The 19,563-nt window shown below is 50.3% G+C and overlaps 1 pseudogene; it reads right to left on the bottom strand.

The window, feature by feature from the left end:
• Positions 1 to 1,248: 1,248 nt before the first annotated feature.
• Positions 1,249 to 6,094, bottom strand: LOC131421968 (28S ribosomal RNA; annotated as a pseudogene).
• Positions 6,095 to 19,563: the final 13,469 nt, after the last annotated feature.

The raw sequence follows: 19,563 nt of genomic DNA, 5'->3' as shown, positions 1-19,563 counted from the left end.
GGCAGGTGGCACCTGGCAACTGGCACTATAGTTAGCATGATGGATCAAGATCGGGATTGGGGGGCTGCAGGGACACACTACCAGCTGCCCAGGCGCTTGGCCTCATCCCAATCCACCTTGGGTCATGTTTCTTGGCCTGGGGTGGGAAAAGGGTGCCCCAGCAGCAGAAAGGGGCCTTGGAAACTTTTTTTTTTCTTTGCTGAGAAAGACTCACCCTGAGCTAACATCTATTGCCAATCTTCCTCTATTTTGTATGTGGGTCGCCACCACAGCAGGACCAATGAGCAGTGTAGGTCCATACCTGGGATCCAAACCTGCGGACCCCGGGCCATTGAAGCAGAGTGCGCTGAACTCAACCACTACACTACAGGCCAGCCCCTGGAAATTTTTTCTGACCAACCCTGACAAGGTCTTCTGCCACGTAGGGGAGGAACTCCTCCCCCATGCACCCTCTTGCCCCACGTCGGGCTGGTTTGGGTCCCTCAGTAAACTTGGAAATTTCCCTGCACCAGGGACCCCCTTAGCCTGCACAAGCAGTTCCCAAGTGGATTTAGAAATGTTCTTGAATCAAAAGCCGTACCTCCTCCATCACCTTGGATCAACGATCCTCCTGCATCACCTTGGATCAATCAAACCACAAGAACCAAACTTCTTGTGGATGGAGAACTTTTACTTGGGTTATTATTATTTTGCTGCTGCCACCACCACCAGTGCTGCCATAACTACAGGACATCAATAAATGACAGTAATAAAAAGGGTCATAATTACAGTAATGATAAAATTATAATTGTCTGCACGTTTCTTTGCTTTATATATAGAGAGAAGTATAATTTATCATACTCTATGATTTACATTTCTAAGTTTTATAACATTTCACACCAACTGCATTAACCACGATACTGTTTGGTCCAGCAGCTTGACACCGGAGGCTAAGTTCGGGATGCCTGGGATGGAGGCCCCAGTGGGGTGGAGAGGAGGTGGGGCACCTGATGTGGGACACACCAGAGGCATACCCCCTCTCTTCCCCTGGTGAAGCACACCGCTTGACCCAGGGCCCCACTGGATAGGACAGGTGCTCTCCAGCCCACTAGTGCAGGATGGTCGGCATGCGCATGAGACCAGCTACCACTCCACCACGCGGAGCGGGGAGGGGGGCTGAGGATGACATCTGCAGGGGGTTTGGAAAGGAAGAGAGAAAGAGGAAGGACCTGCAAGCCTCCCCCTCCCGCTGCACAGGAGGTGAGACTGACAATCCTTTGTGTGGAGGGCTGACTTGCAATAGATCACAGCGAGGGAGCTGGTCTGCTACATACAAAACCCAGACCCAAGGACAGGTTGTCTATGAACGGTTTTAGCACCAGGTTCTCCACAAACGTGCCTTGCTGGATGGGCAGGGGGCAGCCCCATTCCCTGGGAGGAGGGGCTTTCCACATGGACCCCAGTCCCCACAACAGCCTGGCATGCCTGCCCCTGGGGTGGAGGGGCATGACTGCTGGCTAATAGGGATGGCAGGGGACCAGCTGGCTATCTGAGGGCAACAGAGGCTCCACAGCATTGCCGTGTTGTTCCACTGGGCAGGATTCTGACTTAGAGGCATTCAGTATAATCCCACAGATGGGAGCTTCGCCTCATTGGCTCCTCATCCAAAGACATACACAAAATGTCTGAACCTGTGGTTCCTCTCGTACTGAGCACAGGATTACCATGGCAATAACAAATCATCAGTAGGGTAAAACTAAACTGTCTCACATTGACGCAAATAATCCATAATCAATCTATAAATCAAAATTGGGCTGAGATTATTATGAGCCAGATTTGAGGACTATAGCCTGGGGCTTTCCTTCCTCAAGGAAGGCAGGGCACCAAAGAAGTGGGGTGTACAGAGTAGTTATATATCATCTTGGAACAAACAGCGTACATCACATACGACAGGAATATCTCTTTTACTACTGTCATGAGATGCTTAGCTGGCACAGCAGGTCAGTGGTCCCAAAGTGAACACAGCAGGTCAGTAATTAAGCCTTAGTTTCCAGGAACAGATGCTCATCCTTAAAGAAATGCTGATATGGGGGGAAGCTACATCCCTATCTATAAGGGCATCATTCTTGTCTTTGGGACATAGTAAATGTTTAAAGCAGATATACAATGCACACTCTACAGGCCACATCAGGCCCTTTTGGAAAAACAAGTTCAGGCTGAATTAGTTTTACACCAAATGGCTTCCTCATATACTCCAATATAGCCTTTTGCTTTTCATTTATCACTCATGATGGTCTAAACCTGGCTCACATTCCCTATTAGTGGGCAAACAATCCAACACTTGGTGAATTCTGCTTCACAAGGATAGGAAGAGCCGACATTGAAGGATCAAAAACCGATGTCACTATGAACGCTTGGCCACCACAAGCCAGTTATCCCTGTGGTAACTTTTCTGACACCTTCTGCTTAAAACCCAAAAGGTCAGAAGGATCGTGAGGCCCCGCTTTCACGGTCTGTATTCGTACTGAAAATCAAGATCAAGCGAGCTTTTGCCCTTCTGCTCCATGGGAGGTTTCTGTCCTCCCTGAGCTCACCTGAGGACACCCTCATTACTGTTTGACAGGTGTACCGCCCCAGTCAAACTCCCCACCTGGCACTGTCCCCCAAGCAGGTCGCGCAGCCGGCCGGCAGAAGCAAGAGCCCCTCGGGGCTCGCCCCCAGCCACCCGCGCCTCACTGGGTCAGTGAATAAACGATCAGAGATTCACCGGCGCTGGCGGACCCTGTCCAGGCCCTTCGCGGGGGTGGGGGGTGGCACCGGGGGCCTCCCACTTATTCTACACCTCTCATGTCTCTCATGTCTCTTCACCTGCCAGACTAGAGTCAAGCTCAACAGGGTCTTCTTTCCCCGCTGATTCCGCCAAGCCCGTTCCCTTGGCTGTGGTTTCGCTGGATAGTAGGTAGGGACAGTAGGAATCTCGTTCATCCATTCATGCCTGGCACTAATTAGCTGACGAGGCATTTGGCTACCTTAAGAGAGTCATAGTTTCTCCTGCCGTTTACCCGCGCTTCATTGAATTTCTTCACTTTGACATTCAGATCACTGGGCAGAAATCACATCGCGTCAACACCTGCCGCGGGCGTTTGCCATGCTTTGTTTTAATTAAACAGTCGGGTTCCCCTGGTCCGCACCGGTTCTAAGTCTGCTGCTAGGCACCGGCGAGGTGAGGCGACGCGGAGAACCGCTGCTGCGGGCGGACCCAGCCTGGGTGGGAGGTACAGGCATGCTGACTGCAGCAACGGTGAGGGGGAAGATGGCAGGGCAAGATGGGGCGGACCCTGTCACCCACCGCCCAACCCTCCCCCCTAGCCCAGTGGGGAGTACTGGTACCCTTTCGGCTCCGGGGTGTGGCCACACCCTTGCCACCACTGAGGCAATCCTCGGGAAGGGTCCAGCTTGCATGCAGAGTTGCCGTCACCACCAGCCCCCACAGGTATCCGGGCCCCATGGGCCTGCAGGCCCTGCAGGGACCTTCCTCTTGGCAGGAGCCCTGCTGTCCCATCGTCCTGCCCCCCAACCCCAACCCGGGGAAGGGAAGGGGGTAGGGGGTGGGAATCCACGGGACGAGGGCCAGAGGAGGGAGCAGGTGTGGGCCCAGGTGGGGGTACCCCTGGCATTGGGATGGGGCCGATGCCAACGCAGACCCAGCCCTGCTTTATGACTCAGCCCCGCCAACCCAGCCCTTAAAGCCTATCCTTGTCCCAAAGTTACAGATCCAGCTTGCCAACCAACATGCCAGAGGTGTTCACCTTGGAGACCTACTGTGGATATACCTGGCACAAGATTCACACCTTGTCCCCTGGATTTTCAAGGGCCAGTGAGAGGTCACAGGACACCACCAGAACCACGATGCTTTCCAAGGCACGGGGCCCTCTCTCAGGGACAACCCACTCCAGGGCACCTTGCTTTTCACAAAGGAAAGACACCTCTCCATGGGGCTGCCACTGGACGTCTCATTTCTGCACTCTGTATACGGGGATGTGAACCGGACTCCCTTTCTATTGGCTGAGAGCAATGGAGGCCTTCATGTGTCCCTTCGGAATGGGGCTCACCCATCTCTCAGGACCCACTGACCCATGTTCAATTGCTGTTCACACGGAACCCTTCTCTACTTTGGCCTTCAAAGTTCTCATTTGAATATTTGCTACAACTACCAAGATCTGCAGCTGTGGCGGCTCCACCTGGGCCTGCACCCCAGGCTTCGAGGCTCACCGCAGCGGCCCTCTACTCATCCTGATGTAGCATCCGCGGGGTTGGGGTTGAGGGAGGGAAAGGAAATTGACCCCCCGTCTACTCCTGTCTCTCACGTGTGCATCACTAACGGCCAGTAAAAACCAGGTATGGGCCCGAGGCTCCAGCGCCATCCATTTTCAGGGCTGGTTGATTCCACAGGTGAGTCGTTACACACTCCTTAGTGGATTCTGATTTCCATGCCCACATCCTGCTGTCTATCTCAACCAACACATTTTCTGGAGTCTGATGAGCATTGGCATTGGACACCTTAACCCAGAGATTGGTTCATCCTTCAGCGCCACTTCTGCTTACCAAAAGTGGCCCACTAGGCACTCGCATTCCATGCCCAGCTGCACGCCAGCAAGCCGGGCTTCTTACCCATTTAAAGTTTGAGAATAGGTTGAGATCGTTTCTGCCCCAAGACCTCTAATCATTCGCTTTACCTGATAAATCCGCATGGCTTCAAACGTGCGAGAGCGCCAGCTATCCTGAGGGAAACTTCGGAGAGAACCAGCTGCTAGATGGTTCGATTAATCTTTTGTCCCTGTACCCAGGTCAGACAACCAATTTCCACATCAGGACCACTATGGATCTCCACCAGAGTTTCCCCTGGCTTCTCCCTGCCCAGGCATAGTTCACCATCTTTCAGGTCCTAACACATGCACTCATGCTTCACCTTCCCATTGTGGTAGGCAACATGGACCAGTAGTGTACCCGGTGGACCGAAGAGGCCTCAGGATCCCACCTTTCATCTTCACCTTCATTGTGCCTTGGTGGCTTTCTGGCAAGCACCTGACTTGATCAGTGTTAGACTCCTTGGTCTATGTTTCAAGACGGGTGAGATGGGTGGCTGGCATCGCTTTGACCTCATGGGCTCCCTTCCCTGTGTTTGTCACGACATGGTGCCTGGAAACGTCCTGGGCCTGATGGCGCCACCTGTCCAAGGCACACTGGAGACAGTCTGCCCCAGTCAACCCTATCCCTGCTTGCCTGTCGCCAGCGATGGGGGAGTGGTCGCGCTGTCGCTGGCCCAGCCCCCACTGGCACCAGTGTGCCACCCTGGGGGGGACTCCCTCATAGGAGAGCCCTCATGGGGCTGGATGCTGGGAGTGGTGAGTTCCCCCACTCCGGATTTGGTGAGCAGTGCTGCTGGAGGACAGTAACCCTCAAACCACCTTTCCCACCTGCCTTCTCAGCCTTCCCAGAGCTGGTCGCAGGTGACCCAGGCCACCTTCCCACTGCCCTCACCCCCACACACGCAGGAGCCTTCCTCCAGAGAGGAGGGAAGGCGGGGAAGGAGTGAGGAGAAACCGGGGTGGTGAGAAAGATCCACCGGATCTCTGGGACTAGCCCGACCTACCTTTGAGTTGAACTCTCTAGGCAGACTGCATGAACCCCATTTATCTCAACGGTTTCACACCCTCTTCAACTCTCTTCAAAGTTCTTTTCAACCGTCCCTTACCATACTTGTTGACTATCGGTCTCCTGCTGGTATTTAGCCTTAGATGGAGTTTACCACCCACTTTGGGCTGCATTCCCAAGCAATTTGACTCCAGGAGGACCCCGGGCCCAGAGCGCTGGGGGCCACTACCAGACCTACACTGTCCACCAGGCTGGGCCTTGATCAGCAAGACTTGGGCCCCAACAAGCCATTCCAGGGAGTGAGTCTTCCATATGCCACATTTTCTGAGCCCCACCACAGGGCGGGGATTTGGCGCTGGAATGTTCCCTGTTCACTCCCCTACTGAGGGAATCCTTGTTAGTTTCTTTTCCTCTGCTAATAGGATTAAACTCAGAGGTGGCCACTTCTGATCTCAGGTCCAGTCTCAGAGGACGCAGAGCAAGAAAGGCAAGCTTGAGGTGAGATCGCTCCTCAATTTGGGAGGGAGAGCCCTCCAGGCGGGCGAGGGAAGGAGATACACAGACCACAGAGAACCCCAGCAAGGGAGGACAAGGTGGATGCTCATCTTCGTCCAGCTGAAGAGAGGAGGGCATCTTTTTCCGACGAAAAGGGAGGAAGGGAACAGGCGCGGATGGGGGCACCAGCCGGCGGCAGAGGCGGGGCCCTGCCTGGGTGGGGAGAGGGGGACGCCGCCGCATCCTGGAGGCATCAAGGCGCGCGGGGAAAGGGGGGACTCCAGGGCGGGGGGAGCCAGCGGTTGCCCTTCCGCACCGCCGGCCTTCCACCCGACCTTCCTTCTCCCACACGTCCTCCACACGCCCCATGGCCTCCCTAGTGAGGGACCCGGTGCTCCCGACCCCTGCGGGCTCGGGGCACACGGTGCCGCACAACCACACCCCGAGGGATAGCGTGCAGAGGCAGACTACGCCTCAGCGGCCCACGGATCACCACCGGGGCGCGCATCCCCGGCAACCCCGTGCTCGACTTCCTCTCCGCGTGAGCCGCCCAGGCAGGGCAAGCAAGAGTGTGGGTTCGGCCCCTGGCGCCCAGCAGACAGGGGAGAGGCCGGCCAGGCACCAGAACACCGCCAGGGGCAGGTGGCGACCATCGGCAGTCCGGACGTGGCCCCCCACCATGGGCCCAGCCGCGCCTCACGGACCATCCAGGCGACCCCAAGACTTCGTGTGGCGGGAGGCAGCTCCGAAAAGGACCAGGGTGGCCAGACTTCGGCGCAAGCTCTCTTCTCTTCCCTTCCTTTCCCAGGCGGCGTCCCCGCCTTAGCGTTGCCCCCCGCCCCCAACCTCCCACACATCACTGTCAAGCTGGGGGCGGAGTGAAATGTTCGTCGCAGCCGGGGAAAGCACCGTGTCTGCATTTAGGGGCTGGAGGGCCCAGTAGCCAGCCAACCGCCCACCCGCCGCTAGGGTGGGTGGTGGGGTGCACCTTCAGGCAGGCGGTGGCAGAAGGGGCTCTGCGAGGAAACCCCTGGCAGGACACCCCAGAGAGGCACACCCCAAGCGCAGCTCAGACGGGCTTAGCGCTAGGAGGAATCCAGGGTCGCAAGTGCGTTGGAGGTGTGAATGATCAGTGTTTTCCTTCCATTCACATTAATTCTGGAAGCTAGCTGCGCTCTTCATCAACAGCAGAGTGATCCACCCGCTAAGAGTCTATGAGTCGTCTTAGCGGGGGTTCCGGTAGAGGGAGAAATCTCCGGTACGGCAGGTCGCGGGAGGTTGCCTCCAGGGCCACGAAGGAAAAAGGAGACCAGACTCCAAGAGGTCGGAAAGTTGGACGACAGGGCATCGGCACCTCCCTCGTAGGGGTGTGCTCGAGTACCCCACAGGGGCCCAGGGGATCCCACCTCTTGCAAAGACAGGGAAGGCACGCACCCCTCTGGATGGATAGCCCCCTCCCGCAGCAGCAGAAACGTGGCGCAGTGTGCCCCAGGCCTGCGAGGGTAGAGTACGGGGGAGAAGGGCCAGGCCTCCAGACTCCTCACAGCCTGACCACCCAGACCAGAGGCGGATAGGGCAAGACCTTGCCAAGGGTCTTTAAACTTGGGTGCTGGGATGCGCTAGGTATCTGGATGGTGCGGGGCCAAGGGAGGGGGAGGCCGCACAGCTGCCGCCTCAAGGCGGACCACATCTTGCGCTGGCACCCAGGAGATGCAAACCTCTGCACTGCCCCCCCACCCCCGTGTGGGGACCTGCCAGACGCTGTCGCACAGCCTAAGACTCACCGCCAGCCTGATGTCACCCCCATCCACCCAATGCAGGGATGGCCTCTCGTCCAAACCCCTGTCTCTTCCCAAACCCACTGCCTAGGCCCCTCGCCATGGATGGGGGGGGTGCTCACTAAACCATTGAATACGTAGTGGCAAGGGGTGGTGTGTACAAAGGGCAGGGACTTAATCAACGCAAGCTTATGATCCCCACTTACTGGGAATTCCTTGTTCATGGGGAATAATTTGCAATCCCTGATCCCCATCACAAATGGGCTTCAACGGGTTATCCGCGCCTGCCACCGTAGGGTAGGCACACGCTGAGCCAGTCAGTGTAGCCTGCGTGCAGCCCCAGACATCTAAGGGCATCACAGACCTGTTATTGCTCAATCTCGGGTGACTGAACGCCACTTGTCCCTCTAAGAAGTTGGGGGACGCTGATTGCTCGGGGGTCGCGTAACTAGTTAGCATGGGAGTCTTATTCATTATGGGAATTAACCAGACAAATCGCTCCACCAACTAAGAACAGCCATGCACCACCACCCACAGAGTAGAGAAAGAGCTATCAATATGTGAATCCTGTCCCTGTCCTGGCTGAGTGAGGTTTCCCATGTTGAGTCAATATGTGAATCCTGTCCGTGTCCGGGTCGGGTGAGGTTTCCTGTGTTGAGTCAAATTAAGCCGCAGGCTCCACCGCTGGTGGTGCCCTTCCGTCAGTTCCTTTAAGTTTCAGCTTTGCAACCTTACTCCCCGAGGAACCCAAAGACTTTCGTTTCCCGGAAGCTGCTGGGTGGGTCATGGGAATAACGCCGCCGCATCCCCAGTCGGCATCGTTTATGGTCGGAACTATGACGGTATCTGATCATCTTCGAACCTCCGACTTTTGTTCTTGATTAATGAAAACATTCTTGGCAAATGCTTTTGCTCTGGTTCGTCTTGCACCAATCCAAGAATTTCACCTCTAGCAGCGCAATACGAATGCCCCCAGGTGTCCCTCTTAATCATGGCCTCAGTTCCGAAAACCAGCAAAATAGAACCGGGGTCCTATTCCACTATTCCTAGCTGCAGTATCCAGGTGGCTGGGGTCTGCTTTGAACACTCTTAATTTTTTCAAAGTAAATGCTCCGGCCCCTCAGGACACTCAGCTAAGAGCATGAGGGGGCGCGAGAGGCAAGGGGCAGGGACGAGTGGTGGTTCACCTTGCAGTAGACCACCTGACTGCTCCCAAGATCCAACTAGAGTTTTATAACAACAGCAACTTTAATATATGCTGTTGGAGCTGGAATTACCAAGGCTGCTGGCACCAGACTTGCCCTCCAATGGATCCTCGTGAAAGGATTTAAAGTGGGCTCATCCTGGGGCCAGCCCAGTGGTGTAGTGGTTCAGTTCATGCAGGGTTCCCAGGTTCAGATCCCGGGCATGGACCTACACATGGCTCATCAAGCCATGCTGTGGCAGCATCCCTCAGTGACCCACATACAAGATAGAGGAAGACTGGCATAGATGTTAGCTCAGCAACAATCTTTCTCAAGCAAAAAGAGGAAGATTGGCAACAGATGTTAGCTCAGGGCAAATCTTCCTCACCAAAAAGAAATAAATAAATAAAGCGGACTCATCCAATTAGAAGGCCTCAAAAGAGTCCTTTATTATTTTTTGTCACTACCTACTCAAGTTGGGAGTAATTTGTGCACCTGCGGCCTTCCTGGTATGTGGTAGCCATTTCTCAGGCTCCCTCTTGGGAAATGAACCCTGATTTCCCATCACCCATGGTCACAATGTTATACACAGTAACAGGTGGGCCTCCAGCACCAACTCACGCCCCCAGGCACAGTACCATAGTGGTGATCTGAGGGGTCACTGGGAATGAACACGGTGCCATTGCTCGGCCTTGAGCGCCTGAGGAACAACCTGGAGCCCTCCACGGTCCCACAGAGGGCCAGGCAAGACATGCTCATGTGTGAAGGGGGTGCACGGTGCAGCGGCGATGTGGCCATCGCCATTGCAGGGAGGGCTGCTAGCAAGAGACAGCCAAGAAGTGAGTAAGCATGTCCTCCACATCAGAGGCCCCTAGCCCTGCCAACTCCTTGAGGCAGAGGGCAGGAGACAGAGGTGGGTCTGATTCCACACCCCTGTCTCCCATTCACCGCCAACGAGCAGGGAAGAGAGACAATGGGCCCACGTGCACAGAGAGAAGAGCAGTCCCATTCACCATGAACATCCAACCCTCCTCTGGTGCAGCTTGGGCCCATCCCTGGAGAGCACACTGTCACTCTATCATTGGTACGAGAAGCACTGAGAGAGGAGGAGGAGAGCAACCAGAGGGGCCTCCTTCAGCCTCGCCAGCCTGCCTCCTGAGGAGAGAGCAGCCCACAACTCCAGGAGGAGGACACCTGACACACAGCACAGAGCCTGCAGCGTGGAGTTTTCTCTACCACACTCGGGCCTGCAGCGGGGAGCAGAGGGAGTAGAGGACCCCCCCACTACCCCACTGCTCTCAGGTGCTGGGGACTGGAGGCGGCACCATGATCCCCACGCCTGGAATGCACAAAAGGCAGTGCACAGGCCTAGGTGGGCAGCTCAAGCAGCAGGGTATCGGGCTGTGGTCAAGGCCAGAGCCCCGTGCACATCCAGAGGCGCAACCTCTTCAGGGACAGTCACCAAATGGGAGAGTGTCAGCACCTATCTGGTGACAAAATAATGCCAATTTGGGGTGAAAAAATAAACTGGTGAGGAGGCCTATCTATGGATCACCGTCTGGCCACTGGCCCCCAGCACTACCCCATCACAACCAGCCCCAGATCTCCCAGGGTTGTCTGGTCAACCCCAGGAGCTTGGTGGCAGAGGAGGTTAGGGACACACAGGAGCTACAGTATACCACCCATGGGCAGCCCCTCCATTTGCCCACACAAGCAGGAGCCAGTCTGTTGTGTTTCCAGATTAGGACTTGGAAAAATATCCTGCAGAGGTGTCTCTGATGACTGGACTCCACCAGGGACCATAGCCAGGCCCATGGCACCCTATTCAGGCCACCTTGTAAGACCCAGGCTGGTCCCCACCTTTAAAGCAGTACTCAAAAAAATTGGTGAGTGGGGCCGGCCCGGTGGCGCAAGCGGTTAAGTGCGCGCGCTCCGCTGCGGCGGCCCGGTGGCGCAAGCGGTTAAGTGCGCGCGCTCCGCTGCGGCGGCCCGGGGTTCACTGGTTCGGATCCCGGCGCGCACCGACGCACTGCTTGGTAAGCCATGCTGTGGCGGCGTCCCATATAAAGTGGAGGAAGATAGGCACCGATGTTAGCCCAGGGCCGTCTTCCTCAGCAAAAAAAAAAAAAAGAGGAGGATTGGCGGATGTTAGCTCAGGGCTGATCTCCTCACAAAAAAAAAAAAAAAATTGGTGAGAAAAATCAAATCTGATTGGGATCCATGCACGCCCTTGGACCAGTCCACCATGGCCCTCCATGGGCCTCCCTGAAGTGCCTGGGCCAGTCCCCACCTCTGGAGCAGGAAGGGAACAACAATGGGTGATATGGAAGTCTCGATAACTGAGCCACGTGTGGGATGGCGTCTGGGCGAGGCACACGCTCTCCTGTTCCCCTGCGGTGGTGGTGGTTGGTCCCCACGGGCCAAGGAGTAGCTGCAGGTGCTGGTCGACTCATCAGGTGGCCCTACACCCCCGCTCAGGCACGTGGCGACAGTCCCTCCCACGCATTCCTTCATGTACAACCGGGATGATCCTGCTAGTGTCGCTGGCCTCCTGGACCTCTGCCTCTGAGACGGTACCCAAATCCCATCCCTTGCAGATTTTGCCAAGGCTCTGGAGGGAAGAAACGATATAAAGTGGCCACCAGATGGCGCCCAACAACTGGTGCAAATGTCTGGGGCGAGAATCCAGAGTGCTGGCGGCAAGGGCGTACAGCTTGATGCCCAGACACCGCATCTCATTGTGGTTCACCTTGGATTGTGTCTCTGCCCTGGGTAGGCAGAGGATATGTGGCGCAGCCCGGGAACATGCACCTGGGGGGTCCCAGCCGGCATAGCAAAACTCTGGCAGCAGAAGGGGTACTTGGAAAAATTTTGTGGGGGTGGCTTCCAGGAAAGGTACAGATGAAAGTGGAAAATTCCCCCAGAAACCCTGGCAGGCAAGCAGGGGAGCCAGCTCAGGCTTCCCAGAGGGACATGAGCATTTCCCAGGCTCCCAGAAGAACTTTTTGGGCAGGGACTGTGAAATCGAAACCATGCAAGTACTCATAGAATGACAGATGAATTGTTTTTATTCTATCATTTTGAATAAGGTTTTCTAAAGCATACAAACAGAATTCAGAAGCCATAAAGGAAATGATTTGAGAAACTTGACCAAATAAAAGTTTAAACAAAATCTATCTTTGCATATACAGCAACAAAATCCAAAGATCCCCATATGGGTGTGGAGAACATTGGGGCAAACACACATGTGGTGATAAGAGTATCAATTTCAGCAGTACTTACCATAATAATGAAAAAAACTGGGTGGGGAGAATTAATAGCCATTCACTACACAAATCAAGTTCCAATACATCCATACAATGCAACACTATGAGCGTGTGTGTTTGAAATGAGGTAAATGTTGATATTGAACTGTTCCATAAAATAAAAATACCGGCTCAACACAAGGTTGGCATAAGTGAAGCCGTGTTGTAGAAAAGAAACCATATTGTAACTTTGAATGACCTCTAACTAACTCTGGACTTTATGGCCTCTCCCAGCTGCTATAAGTTCTCTTGAGTTCCTTAGGAATGTGATGAGCCCCAGGCAGAGAGTCTATGCTGACAGCCATCATCAATGACAACTGAAAGATCAGGGTAGAAGGTGTTGCTCCAGTTTCTGATGCATATCCAGTAAAACAAAAGACTATCAGGAACTAAGACCAGATGGATGCCCCCACCTGAAGATCAGATGTCTCCCCGACCCGGAGACCAGCCCTCTGTATAACTGGCCTGTAGTCTTTGTTCTGGGAGATGGTTCTTTCAGACATTAGTTGACCGTCTTCCCTCTTGCTAGCAAGCTGTAATAAAAAGTCTTTTCTTTCCTACCTCCTTACCTCTTGGCTAGTGGCATGTCTTACAGCAGGCAGAAGACCCCCTTTGGGTGGTAACAAAAACACAAGTTGTAGAACTTCCTTTGGCATTTAAAAAAATATTTTTATAAGTATACTTATTTCTTTTTTTAAAAAAGATATGTGGACAGGCAAAGGAACCAGAATCGCTACAGCAATTTTGAAAAACATGAATAAAGTCACTACAACTTAACAATTATCCATAGATCTGTTAGATACTGTGTGATGGTGGCAGATGAATAGACACCATCAACAAAACAGAACAGAAACCCAAACAGATATGCCCAAGCCCAACTGAATTTTGGCAAATGTGCATGGGAGGAAAGATGGCCTCTCCATCAAACGGGATCAGGGCAATTGAACATCACAGGCAAGCAAGCAAACAAAAATCCCTTGACTGAAACACTTACACCTCACACTCCATACAGACATGAACTCAAAATGGATCACACACTTCCACATGAAACATAAAACTAGAAGACACTTTAGAGGGGAAATTCTAAGAGAAAAATTTGGGCTGTAGGGCCTAGCAAAGAGATTTTACGACTTGACAGCAGAAGCGTGAACCATAAAAAGAAATGGAGACATTTGAAGTTGTCAAAATTAAAAACCTAGGCTCTGTGACACACCCATCTGAAGAGGATGACATGACCAAGGACAGACGTCAGGAGGAAGAAACCTGTGCAAACCACACCTCCAACTGCAATGTGCAAAGAATAATCGAAATGCAGCAGTATTATCTTTAAAAAAAATCCAATTACAAAATAGACAAAAGACACAGAACAGGTGTTTCACCTGAGATACAGATGGATGGCAAATAAGCACATGAAAAGATGTGAGCCATTGCCTGGGAATGCAAATGAGAATCATAGTGAGATATTGGGACACATCTTTCAGAACGCCTTAAACAAAATTTGGGAACAGTATCAAAATGCTGGTGAGGTCAGGGAGAAATGAGTTCACTCACTGGTGGTAATGTAAAATGGTATGGCCACTCTGCAAAAGTGTGAGGGTTTCCAAATACACAAACAAAAGCAAGAACAACAAAAACTTGCAAGTACCGTGTGACCCAGATGGACCCCCAGGCATCCATCTCAGACAAGTGAAAACAGATTATGCAGTAAAGGCTTGACTCTGCAGGTCTGGGATGTTCAGAACTTGCGCGTTCCAAAGAAAGGTCTGACCTCACCTGGCTTCCGGGAGGAAACCTCTAAGCCCTTGGAATGCCCTGCCTGATAAGAGTGTCTTTGTTTATAGGCAGTACGCTCTTTGACATCAATCATAGCAACATATTTTCAAGCACCATGTCTGACCAGGCAAGAGAAACCATAGAAAAAATAAACAAATGGGACTACATCAAACTTCTGCACAGCAAAGGAAACCATCAACAAAACAAAAAGACAACCTAACAATTGGGAGAAGATATTTGCAAACCATACATCTGATAAGGGATTAATCTCCAAAATATGTAAAGAACTCATGCATCTCAACAACAAAAAAACTCACAACCCAATTAAAAAATGGGCAAAAGACCTGAAAAGACATTTCTCCAAAGAAGATCAACAGATGGCCAACAGACACATGAAAAGATGTTCAACATCATTCACTATCAGGGAAATGCAAATCAAAACTACAATGAGATATCACCTCATGCCTGTCAGAATGGCTATAATTAACAAGACAGGAAACAACCAGTGTTGGAGAGGATGTGGAGAGAAGGGAACTCTCATACACTGCTGGTGGGAGTGCAAACTGGTGCAGCTACTATGGAAAACAGTATGGAGATTCCTCAAAAAATCAAGGATAGAACTACCATAAGATCCAGCTATTCCACTGCTGGGTATTTATCCAAAGAACTTGAAAACACCAATGCGTAAAGATACATGCACCCCTGTGTTCATTGCAGCGTTATTCATGATAGCCAAGACTTGGAAGCAACCTAAGTGCCCATCAAGGGATGAATGGATAAAGAAGATGTGGTCTATATACACAATGGAATACTACTCAGCCATAAGAAACGATGAAATCCAGCCATTTGTGACAATATGGATGGACATTGAGGGTATTATGCAAAGTGAAATAAGTCAGAGGGAGAAGGTCAAATACCGTATGATTTCCTTCATTAAGTAGTAGATAATAACAACAATAAACAAACACATAGAGATAGAGATTGGATTGGAGGTTACCAGAGGGGAAGGGGGGAGGGAGGAGGGTGGAAGGCATAATTCGGCATGTGTGTGTGGTGATGGGTTGTAATTAGTATTTGGATGGTGAACATGATGTAATCTATTCAGAAATAGAAGTATAATGATGTACACCTGAAATTTATACAATGTTATAAGCCAATGTTACTGCAATAAATTAAAAATTAAAAAAAAAATAGTGTCTTTGTTTAGCTGGAGCCTTGGGCTCCCGGTGTGATTTCTGGTGGGGGGGCTTGGGCCATGTGGTAGTAGTTTGACCTCCAGGAAGTCAGCTTTGTGGAGTCCTGTGAGTCCTTCTAAGGAGTGAGGCACCAAACCTGAGGGTGGTCTGGAAGACGCCAGCCCTGAGGCCAACAATACGTGTTCATGAAAAATCCTGTGAATGTGTTCTTAGCAGCTCTGCTCATTATGGCCCCAAACTGGAAACAGCACAGATGTCCTTCAAGGAGCAAATGATTAGACAAATGGTTGGGGGATTAGTCATGGAAATAGAGAGAAGTATTTTGAGACATATATCAGAGGAAGAATGGACAGGACTGGGCAATGGATTGTCTATGATGTGGCAGATAGATACAGGATGAGGAAACACTTCTGGAGTTTGGACCAGGTCACTAGGTAAGCAGTGGTATGATCCACTCAGGAAATCTGGAGCATGGCCAAGGTGAGGAAGAAGAAGATCAAGGTTTTATGGTTGGAACCTTTTTAATATATTGTGTCTATAAGGCATCCAAGTTTCAAAAGATTTTCACGTATTGAGGTATATGGGGTAACTATTCAAATTCAAACTGATTTGGCTTGAACTAAAGAAGCCCGACTTATGGCATATTAAACATACATTGTATATCTGCTTTAACCACTAAAGTGAAGAATGCACTCTCTTAAGATAAGGATGCATACTTCCTCTCCTACACCCTTTTCATAATACCCCTGTTGGTCTCTTTCCTGACATCAGGGTCATGTTGACCTGCTAATTTGCAACTAATGACCTCTTTGAAACTTTGAAAATGTACCCTGGGTGTGTTTAATGTATGTTCTTTGTTCTAAAAAGATAGAAAACTCTACTGAAAACCATGCATCTCTGGAATGCTTTCTTCCTTTTTGGAAAAGACCACCCCGGGTTATTATCCTCACTCTGGCTCAAGTAAAACTCACTTTATTTATCTTATATAGAATGATTATTGGTTATTTGCATTGACACAAGTCAGAATGTCTCTGACTAATTACCCCAAGGAACTCAAGGGAGATTTCAGAAACATTTAACTGTTTCTCCAAATTGTTTTTTTGTTGTTGTGTTATGTTGAGATGCAATCACCAACCACCCTGAACCAGACCAAGCCCCATGCAGTGAGCCAAGAAGTGCCAACTGAGCCTGCACAAGTGAACGCTCACTTCTTCCTTTTGTATATTCATTCCCCATACAACATAAAAGGCCCCTACTTTCCCATGCTTGGGGACAGCCACGACTTTGGAAATGATTCCAAGTGGCCTCCTATTTTCACCAAATAAGCTCTACTTTGTGTGACAATTACTTCTGGTGGAAAGTCTGATTTTACCTCACCAGGAAGTGAACTCACTTTGGTTTGGTAACAAGAAGACCAATGAGGCAGTCGTATATCTAATTCTGGATGGAAACAAAGTCTGGAGTTTGTAAGCGTAGAGTTCATAATTAATGCCTTAGAAACAGACTAGAAATGGACTAACCCAGAGGTTATTAAAAAAATTGTAGCAACTCTGCAGGGCTCAGGGTTGAGCTATGAATGCACTTCAAATTTTAACACCCAGACAGAGAAGCCTAAGCTGGCAAACAGTGCTGTGGAGAAGCACTGAGAAAGATAGGAATGAAACGAGAATTTTCTGGTTGTCAGGAGCCAGAGATGATAGTGCCATGAGGAACAAAGATGAGCGAGCCACTTACTCGGACTGCTCTGAAGGAAAACAGAACATGTCACCCCCGAAAAGGTACCACATTGACACATTGGTTATTTTGAATTCAACTCACTTAAGACATAGCATGTGCAAGAAGGATGCTTTGACACTCCTTTTTCTTCCTGAGAGCAGGAGATAAAACTCCCATGTGAAAGGTATCCTCTTTGGAAACAGGAAGACAGAAGATCTTCTTAATCACCAGAGATGAGGGGGTAGGAGAATTGTCAGCTGAGCAATCATACTAACAAACCTTGTTAAGCTGTTACCACACAAAGGGCACGATCTGCTCACTGTGAGACAAAAGCTAATCATCAAGAGGCAAGATGGTGGCAGAGAAAGGGCAGTTTATTACAGCTTGCTAGCAAGGGGGAAGATGGCCAACTAACTCTCAAAGAACCATCTTACGGAACAAAGACTACAGGCCAGCTATATAGAGGGCTGGTCCCCAAGTGGGAGAGGCATTTGGTCCCAGGGTGGGGGCATCCATCTGGTCTCCAGGTGGAGGCAGACATCTGGTCTCCAGGTGGGGGCATCTATCTGGTCTCCAGGTGGAGGCAGACATCTGGTCCCAGGGTGGGGGCATCCATCTGGTCTCCAGGTGGAGGCAGACATCTGGTCTTAGTTCCTGGCAGTCTTTTGTTTTACTGGATATGCATCAGAGACTGGAGCAATGCCCTATACCCTGATCTTTCACTTGTCATTGATGATGGCTATCAGCATAGTCTCTGCCCAGAGGTCATCACATTCTTAAGGAACTCAAAAGAACAAAGTTATCGACTTATAGCAACCAGGAGGGACCATAAAATCCACAGAGTTAGTCAGAGGTCATTCAAAGTTACAATATTGTTTCTTTTCTACAATATGGCTTCCCTTATGTCAACCTTGTGTTGAGCCAGTATCAAAACTAGCCCCCATCTTCTTAGTAATCTCACCATGGACTACCTACCCACAGCCCAAACCCCTTTTTATTATCCATTCTTCACAAGTTTATTGATTCTTTTTCTGAAAGGTATAAAAGCTTCTTGCTCTGGTCACTTCTTTGGGTCTTCAATCTCTTCTGAAGGCTCCCATATACATGTAAACATTTAATAAAAGCTGTATGCCCTTCTCCTGTTAATCTGTCTTATGTCATTTTTTATCTTAGGCCCAACCAGAGACCCTAAGAGAGTAGAAGAGACTTTTTTGTCCTCTACAGTTGCTAGAATGTCATTTAAGATGGCAAATAAAAAATAAGCATTAGGTGTTCACCATGGAGTCTTTGGTGTCCATAGCTAGAGATAACGTTTTTGGAGAGATCTGGCGGGAAACTTAAGCATGTAGTGAAATAAAGTGTGGATGTCAGATAAAGACGTTGAAAGAATACCTGTTGAAAAGGCAAGTATTCACAGAAGTTTGACTCTGAAGTGGCCCAGACAAATTAGGGACTCAAAGAGGAGCAGCTGTGTGACAGCACTGGAATGTTTTTTGTTTTAATTGGTTTTATTTTTTTTAGAGTTTTGGGTGCACAGAAAAATTGAGTGGAGAGTACAGAGCGTTCCCGTATGCCCCCTGCTCTGCCATCGCTGCTTCCCACCTCTCAAAGACACACACACACACACACACACACACACACACACACACAGGGTCTCAGAACCTTCCACTCTTCCACTATCCTATCAATATCCTGCACCAGAGCAGTGCGTTGGTTACAATTGATGAATCTGCGTTGACACAGCATGATCACCCAGAGTCTAGGGTTTACATTAGGGCTCACTCTTGGTGTTGTACATCCTACAGGTTTTGGCAAATGTATCTCACCATTATTTATTGTATCCTACAGAATAGTTTCACTTCCTTAAAAATCCTCTGTACTCTGTCTATGCCTGTTCACCCCACAACTCCTAGCAACCCACTGATCTTTTTACCCTCTCCATAGTTTTGCCTTTTCCAGAATGTCAATAGAGCTGGAACTGTAAACTATGTAACTGTTTCAGATTGGCTTCTTTCGGTAAGTCATATGCATTTAAGGTTCCCTGCCTGTCTCTTCAAGGCTCCATACCTTACTCACATTTTTTTTTTTAGCACAGAATAACATTACATTGCCTGGATATACTGCAGTCTGTGTGTTCATTCACTTCCTGAAGGACATCTCAGTTGCCTCCAAGTTCTGACAGTTATAAATAAAAGCCACTGTAAACATCCTAGTGCAGTTTTCTGCATGAACATAAGCATTTGACTCATTTGGGTCAATAAATACCAAGGAGCACAATTGCTAGATCAAATGGTAAGATTATGTTCAGCTTTGAGAGACACCACATATATTCATAGAGTTTCTTATGAAGATAGTTGAGAGAATGTCAGCATACTAAAGAATCAAGGCAATGAAGGAGGTAGAATTTGAAGATGCTAGAAAGGAAGATGTCACTGAGGCAAAACCTTACCTCCACCCTCTTAGGGTTTATGGCTGGGCCTGA

This window comes from Diceros bicornis, chromosome 25, assembly GCF_020826845.1.
Source record: "Diceros bicornis minor isolate mBicDic1 chromosome 25, mDicBic1.mat.cur, whole genome shotgun sequence".
NCBI lineage: Eukaryota > Metazoa > Chordata > Mammalia > Perissodactyla > Rhinocerotidae > Diceros > Diceros bicornis.
This window is presented reverse-complemented; position numbering and strand designations above follow the sequence as displayed.